Source organism: Ovis canadensis, chromosome 9 (assembly GCF_042477335.2).
Source record: "Ovis canadensis isolate MfBH-ARS-UI-01 breed Bighorn chromosome 9, ARS-UI_OviCan_v2, whole genome shotgun sequence".
NCBI lineage: Eukaryota > Metazoa > Chordata > Mammalia > Artiodactyla > Bovidae > Ovis > Ovis canadensis.
The window spans coordinates 42167784-42175686 of record NC_091253.1 but is presented as its reverse complement, the minus strand read 5'-3'; the positions used below and the strand labels follow the sequence as shown (position 1 = coordinate 42175686).

The 7903-nt window shown below is 53.6% G+C and overlaps 1 long non-coding RNA gene across 1 annotated transcript; it reads left to right on the top strand.

The window, feature by feature from the left end:
* Positions 1 to 245: 245 nt before the first annotated feature.
* On the top strand, positions 246 to 7654 carry LOC138446190 (uncharacterized). The gene is made up of 2 exons (XR_011259222.1): positions 246 to 491; positions 6948 to 7654. It is a non-coding gene; the product is annotated as an uncharacterized lncRNA (long non-coding RNA).
* Positions 7655 to 7903: the final 249 nt, after the last annotated feature.

Here is a 7903-nt window from a genome sequence, read left to right as displayed (position 1 = left end):
TGGGTTAGGAAGATTCCCTGGAGAAGGGAAAGGCAACCCACTCTAGTATTCTGGCCGAGAGAATTCCATGGACTGTATAGTCCATGGGGTCGCAAAGAGTCTGGCACGACTGAGCGACTTTCGCTTTCCAGTTTAACAGACTCAGCAGCTCTGCCCGCAGGGGCCGCTGTGCCCCGTGACCTGTGAGTGAGGCGTGGCCGGCACTTTCCTTATTGACCACAGGGTGGCGCTGAGCCCGCGTCACTGACTCACAGCGCATGCGTGTTCCCTGCCGCTCCGGCTTAGCTTAGCTGCGGGAGTTTTGCCTGCTCGGGCACGGCAGGGCTTTGGCTGGGACTCCCAGGTGAGCGCTCAGTTCGGCTGGGACTCCCAGGTGAGCGCTCAGTCTCCTTGGAGGTCGCTGGGGTTTCGGCTTCAGGACAACACGAGGCGGCGTCCACACTGATGGGAGCTGGGATTCCTGATGACTCAGGCGACATCGAGAGGAAAAGGTGAGGAAAATTCAGGAGAAGTTTGGTGAAGTTTCCTGGGTGCGAATGACTAGTTATCAGACGACCCAGAAGGCCGTGGTGGGAAGCGGGGGTTTTAGTCAGTTTGATGTGCGGTTTAGACGGTGTCCAGGGCCCGTCTTTGGATGTGGTGTCGTTTTCCCAGCTCTGTTTATTGTGGGGACTGTCCTTGCCCTTGGTGAGTCCTCGGCCCCTTTGTCATGGATAATGGACCATCCGTGTGGGCTGAATTCTGTGCCCTCTGTCCTGTTCCTCTGGCCGTGTGCCTGTTTTTTGTGCCAATTCCACAGTTTTGGTGACTGTAGCTTCACCAGATTTAGTGTGGAGTCAGGGAGGGAGATGCCTACAGACAGTTCTTTCTCGGGGTCACCTTGGCTATTTGGGGTCCTTTGTGATTCACGCAAATGTTAGGAGGATTTGCACTTTCTGTGAAAAATATTGGAAGTTTAGGAAGGATTGCATTCACTGTGTGCTTTGGGTAGAATGGACATTTTTACAACAGTATTTGTTCTGTTCCATCATGAACCCAAGTTGTTGTTCCGTGGCTCAGTCGTTTCAGACTCTTTGCAATCCCATAGATTGCAGCAGGCCAGGCTTCCCTGTCCATCATCAACTCACAGAGCTTGCTCAGACTCAAGTCCATCCAGTCAGTGATACCATCCAACCATCTCATCCTCTGTCACCCCCTTCTCCTCCTGCCCTCAGTCTTTGCCAGCATCAGAGTCTTTTCCAATGAGTCAGTTCTTTGCCTCAATATTTTGGCCACAAAGTATCAGAGCTTCAGCATCAGCATCAGTCCATCCCATGAATATTCAGGCTATCAATGAATATTCATGGTGAGCAGAAGTATCTTTAACTAACTCTTCTGTTCCATGAGCACAGGTATCTGCAGTGATTTGTGTCTTCTTTGGTTTATTCATCATTGTCTTAAAGTTTTCAGTGTATGGGTCTTTGACATTCTTTGTTAAATTTATTCCTTGGTATTTTGTTCTTTTTGATGCAGTTGTAAATAGAGTTTTTTTACTTTTGGATGGTTCATTATTATTGTTTAGGAGTGCAGTTGATTTCTGCGTATTTATTTTGCATCTTTACTGAATTCATTTATTATTTCTAGTAGTTTTTTTGGTGGAATGGTGTAGAAAATTGGAATTTAAAATCCCAGTTTCTGCCACATCCAGGTTGTCCACAACAGGGAGGAAAGGGAAGTCCTTTATGTTGTTGTTGTTCAGTTGCTCAGTGTGTCTGACTCTTTGTGACCCCACAGACTGCAGCACACCAGGCTTGCCTGTCCTTTGCCATCTCTAGGAGCTTGCTCAAACTTGTGTCCACTGAGTCAGTAATCCCCTCCAACCATCTCATCCTCTATTGTACCCTCTCCTCCTGCCTTCAATCTTCCCCAGCAGCAGGGTCAGGCTTCCCTGGTGGCCCAGATGGTAGAGAATCTGCCTACAATGCAGAAGGCCCAGGTTTGATCCCTGGGTTGGGAAGATCCCCTGGAGAAGAAAATGGCAACCCACACCAGTGTTCTTGCCTGGGAAATCCCACGGACAGAGTAGCCTGGAGGGCTGTAGTCCATGGGGTCACTCAGGGCCTCTATAGGAAAGCCCTAATATAGTCTTCTCACAGTGCCTTCTGAATTCCATGTGGATTTTGAGTCCACTGGATCTGGATAAGGCTTGGCCTCTATATGGAGGTTTAATATTTTCTTTGCTTTTCTGGCATGGTTTTGACATGGTGTTTTGAAAAGTATTTTATTTTCCAGTAATTTCAGATGGATAGACAACCTTATATACATGAGAGTAAGTTTTGTGTCTTGATTAGATATATCCCTAAATATTAATGTTAACATTTAAATGGAATTATTTTTATAAGCTCATTTTGAGATTATTTATTGCTAGTATATATGTATAAGATAGATTTTTGTAAAGTGATATTTTGTCTTATAACTGCTGAATTAGTTGACTAGTCAAATAATTTTTCGTTGTTATAGGAAGTTTTGCATATAAGATAGTGTGATCTGTGTTCTGTGAGCAGACACAGTTTTAATTTTTCTGTTTATGTATGAATGCCTTTTGTTTCTTTCCTCAGACCTCTGGGTAGCACTTCCAGTACCCTATTGAGTAACAGTGGTGAAGGCCGGCTTCCTGTCCTTGTTCCCAATTTCAGGAGTAAATCTTTCACTGTTTTACGTTGAGCATGAAGCTTGACGTGGCTTTGTATGCTGCTCTCACATTGGACAGATTTCCTTTTATTCCTGCTCTCTGGAGTGTTTGTATCATGAGATAGCACTGGACTTTGATTATAGCTTCTTCTGCAGGAATTGAAATGATCATGTGTTTCTGCCTCACAGTTTATAGTGGTTCAATACACTGCTTAGTTTTAATATGTGGAACAACCTGGCATTTTTGGTGTAGAGATATTGCTTATGGCACTGTCCATTCAATGTTTTGATGGTTCCATGTTGCTCTAATTTTATGGAGAATTCTTGCTTTTCTGTGTATACGATATACTGGTGTAGTTTTCTTATTATTACGTACTTGTGTGATTTGATTAGATTTGGCTTGGTGTTGGTGGTTTGAAGGGTTAGCATTAGGGCTGAGACTGGTGTGCGGGCTGGGTTATGGGTTATGGTTGCTGTTAAGTGACACCCACGTTGCAGATCGGGCCACCTGCCTCTGACATCCCCATCCTGCCAGCTCCTGCCTGGCCCTCTAGAGACTGCTCACCACCCAGAGGGCAGGGGTGGTCCCCTACTTGGCCTTCCTCCTGCCTCTGCCTGTCCATCTGTCCTCCCTGAGTCAGGACACTGCTTCCTCCATGAGGCTTCTGGGTTCCGGCCTTGGAACCCCGCCCCCGCCCCCCACCACGTCCCCACAAGCTGTGTTGACCACCAGGATTTGTCACCTCAAGAGGCCCAGGAACTTGGACTTCCCAGGATCTCAGAATGGGACTTTGTGTGCAGATGGGCCACTGCAGAGCTGTCCAGGTTGAGATGAGGTCACTGACCTCTATGTGAGAGGGGAGCAGTCCTCATGGGGAGAAGGCCAGGTGAGAGCAGAGACAGAAATGGGCAAAGAGAGCTGGAACCAGCTAACGACAGAACCTGCAGCAGGAGCAGGCCCCCAGCACCTGGATCTAGGGCTCCAGCCTGAGGGCAAGTGTCCCCTATTACACCCCTCACACCTCCCCCCACATGCATCTGGTGTTCTGTGTTGGGGCCACAGGAATCCCAAACCTGGCCTGTGGAGGCCTGAGCGTCGTGCTTGTTAAAACCCAGGGCAGTCACTAGCTGCCTCCCCTCTGCACATAACCCTGTCCCTTCCCGGAGGAGGGACCCGGGGTCCAGGAAGACCCACTCTTCCCTGTGGTACGGCTGCCTGGCCCCCGTCCACTGGGCACCTCAGCCCCGAGAAAGTAGCCACAGTGGTGTAATGACCACGGTGAGTGCCTGCAGGCCACCCTCACCCCCCTCCTGCCCTGAGTGTGGCCATCTGAGAAAGGACCCTCCAGCCCCCGACGCAGGCGCCTCGTTTCACAGGGTAGGCCCTTGCACCTTGTTCTCGGAGGAGGGTGTTGAGAGCCGTGGTGACTGACGCCTGTGAGTCTGTGGGCCGGAGAGGTCTTCCCCAAGAGCCCAGGCGCAGCTGGGCCAGGACGGATCCACCCCTCCCTTCCGGGTATCCCATGGAGTGAGGACCAACTCCGGTGACCCCAAAACCCCCAGAGGGCTAGATCTTCCACAGGTCGGGGACTGGGTGTGCGCCTCATTCGCTCAGAGAGAGCGGTGTCTTCACCACGGCTGCCAGATGGGCCCGTGTCCCCACCAACATCCAGCCTTGGGGACCCTCCAGACAGAAACCCCCTTCCAAGGGCAGAGGCCCCTGTGCTTACAGACCCCGCCTTCAGGAAGGGGGCCGGCCCGAAGGACGGTGGACGTGCCCCAGTGCCGAGCGCTCACTGACCATTGCCCCCGTCCCCCTGCCCCTCCTGCTCCCTGTGGCCTCACCCCCTCACGGGGAGACCCTCCCCTCTAGGCTCCAAGCACCCACGCTTCCCACCTCATCCCCATCTCTCTCCAGTTCAGTTTGCCCTTTTCCACGCCGGGTGAAGAGGAGAGTGAACGCCTCATGCCAGTGTTTGCAGCTATGTCAATGGGCTTCCCTTGTCTTCCTGGCTGCGGTCTAGCTGGACACCGGGTGGTTTCCAGGGGTGCAGAGCTCGGCGTCGCCCAGCAGCGAGCAGCTCTGACACCCGCGCCCCACACTCCTCGTCCAGCCTCAGGGGTGACCCAGGACCCTCCCTGGGCTTCCCTGACCCTTGGTCAGTGTCCTCAGTCATGTGCTGACAGGCGAGGGTTCCCTCCAAACGCTCCTAAATGCTTCACCCCAGCACCCTTCCCGCAGTCGGCCCCTTGCCTGTTGGGATGCTCCACCCTCACCAGGTCTCGACTGCATGGCAAGGGCAGACGCCAGGCCTGCTGTATGCACTGCTGTGCATCCTGCTGTGTACACACGTATGACCCTGCCCCAGGACTGGGAAACGCAGCCCTATCGGGGATGTGGGGAGACGTTACTGACCACAGGGTGGATGTCAGCTCTCAGCTCATGAGCAAGGGCAGCTGGCTTCTCACTCCTGGGACCCTTTCTCACCCAGCCTGACCATGACCTGGCTTTGTTCCGCCCTGTTGTCCCTCCATCGGCCTCGCTCTGTGAGCAGAGCAGGCCAGTTAGTGGCCACAGATTGAGGCCCACGGACACTAGCTGACCTTGTGCGCCCCTGCTGGCCACGCGGGATAGGCGCTGCCCTGTGTGCTGGGGGCTCTACTGTGCACAGAGCCCAGGCCTCTGCTTCTGGCTCTGGAGTCACCTGGAGTCTGCTGCGGGTGTCTCTGCTTCCTGGGCCTCTCTTCCAGGCTGGTCTGTCGTCATGGCATGGTGCGTGGTGGGGCTTCCCGAGTCCCCAGGGAGCTGGAGGCTGAGGTCGGGCACATCGTAAACCCTGCACCTCAGAGCTCAGGTGGGCTTCCTGGGCTGCTACAGCCAAGGAGGCTGGACTCTGCTCCACACCTGTCCTTGCTGAGTTTAACTGCATCCTTCATCATAACTAACCCTGAGTATAACAGCTTCAGGGACTTCTGGGAGCCTCCAGGAAAAGCATCTGGGAGGCAGTCTCTGGATCCCTGGCTCTGCAATCAGGGTCAAATGTGGTGGAGGGTCTTGGGGCCCTGGAATCGAAGAGCCCTCTACCGGGGGTGGGGGGTGGGGAGGAGACCCCAGGTGGTACTTAGCTGAGTCCAAGGCCCTCCCAGGTATGAGGCATCCTAGCCCCCGTGCATCACAAAGAGGCCTGGTCCCTGCTTCTGAGAAATTCCCCAGGGTGGGTCTTGATGCCAGAGGTGCCCATATGCTGTGGCTCCTGAGTTTCCAGGGAGGATAGAGGAGTGAGGAGAGACTTGTCCGCAGAAAGAGAGCTTCTGTCAGAGCAGAGCCTAGGGCTGCCACACCTCCACTTCCACCACCAGCCCCAGGTGCACGGGGGCATGACTGTGAGAGCGAGGCTCCTTCCCCCCGCAAGACATGCAGAACACGTGGGGCACTGGTCATTGGACCCCCACTCAGTGTTAAAACCTCCCACTCAGGCCTGTTGATTGAGAGATACCATTTGAAGACTATTAAGGGGGTGGGGTGGGCTGGGAGTGAACGCCCAGGGGGGTGAAGCTGAGGTGGGGCAAGTTGGAAAGTCACCCAAGGCCAGGCTCTCCCTGCAGCAGCCCCCCACATGAGCCCAGGTGGAGGTGGGCCCCTCGAGTCAGAGCCCCGATGGCTCAGACACCACATTCTGGGCCTTTGGGGCACAAGTGCGCAAGTAGCCCCTGTTCTTGTCTACACCTGCTGCAGTCAGGGTCAGCCCTGTCTTCGTCTTCTTACTAGTATTTTATTTGTATTTTTGGAGAAGATTTTTTCACAAGAAACACGGATTTTTTTTTTTTTCCAAGCAAAAGGTTTACACATTAAGAATCTATTGTCTTGGAAGAATAGAAAAAGTCTCTTCGGCTAGCAAGGGGCAATTCAGATTAGAGGAACTAGTGAAGCAAGTTATATCCTGGAAGTTCTGATTGATCCAGTTTTAGGAATAAGATTGACTGTCTTCTTATCTAGTTGTGTAAAGCTCCTATCGTGCTGTCTCAGCTCGAGACTGGTAACACTCACAACCGAGCCTCCATGGTCCCATCTGGTGTGGACACAGGGCTGGCTCACTGTCCAGGAGGCTGCATCTGTTCACAGAAGCCACCAAGCTGCTCCCCAGGCGCCCCAGTCCTGTCGTTGCTATTGAGGGCACAGACCTCTGTCTGTTCCCACTCTTGCTGGGCTGACTTCTGTCTGGCCTTCTCCACTCTGCTGACAGGCTCTTTAACTCTGGGTTTTTCTTTACATGCAGGTGGATCCATGGCTTGGCTTCTACAGACTTCTTCATCAGCGTTGACCTGGATGGGACAGAAGAAGGTTGATCCCTGGGTCCAGAGTCCAAGCCCACCACTGCCCTGTTCTTCATGGCCAAGTTCTCACCCCTCCCAGCAGGCCTCTTGGGGGCCACTGGGATGGGGTGTCCCTGGCAGGAGCAGGGGTCCACGACTGGATGAGGGTGTCCACACCAGGGCTGGAGGGCCTCTGGGGGGCTGGAGGCCATAGGACAGGCAGGAGGGCTCCCAGCGTTCAGGCAGGTCCGCACATCATGGTCTTAGAGGCCCGCACACAGTGCACCAGGCTGTCGATGTGGTAGAAGGTGCAGTGGTCCAGGGACCAGTCCAGCCCGCGCAGGTGCCTGACCACCAACTGGTCAGTGTAGAGTATGCACAGGCAGCCCTGGCCATGCTCCCGCACTTCCGGGAGGACACTCAGCATGGTCCCTGGGATCGCCAGGAGGTCCGCCAGCAGGGTCCCCCCATGCAACCTCACGAAGTTACAGTAAGAAACAAAAGACACCTCCCTGCAGGAAGATGGAAAGTCAGCAGCCTGAGTGCTGTCCTGAGGAAGGCAGGCTGGCGTCTGGGAACTGGGGGCTGTAGTGGGGTGAATGGGTGGCTCCCAGGTGCTATGTCCATGTCATGACTTCAGAATCTGAAAATGGAACCTTATTTGGAAGTAGTTCTTTGCAGGTGTAATTGGTTACGAATCTGGAGAGGAGGTCATCCTGGATTGGGGTGGCCCTAAATCATTGAGAGCGTCCTTCTAAGAGACACGGACACAGAAGAGATACCAGGTGAAGATGGAGCCAGAGGTGGGAGGGAGGGGGCCACAAGCCCAGGAACACCTGGAGCCCAAAAAGCTGGAAGAGGCAGGAAGGACCCTGTGTTGGAGCCTCTGGAGGGAGCGCAGCACTGGGACACCCTAACC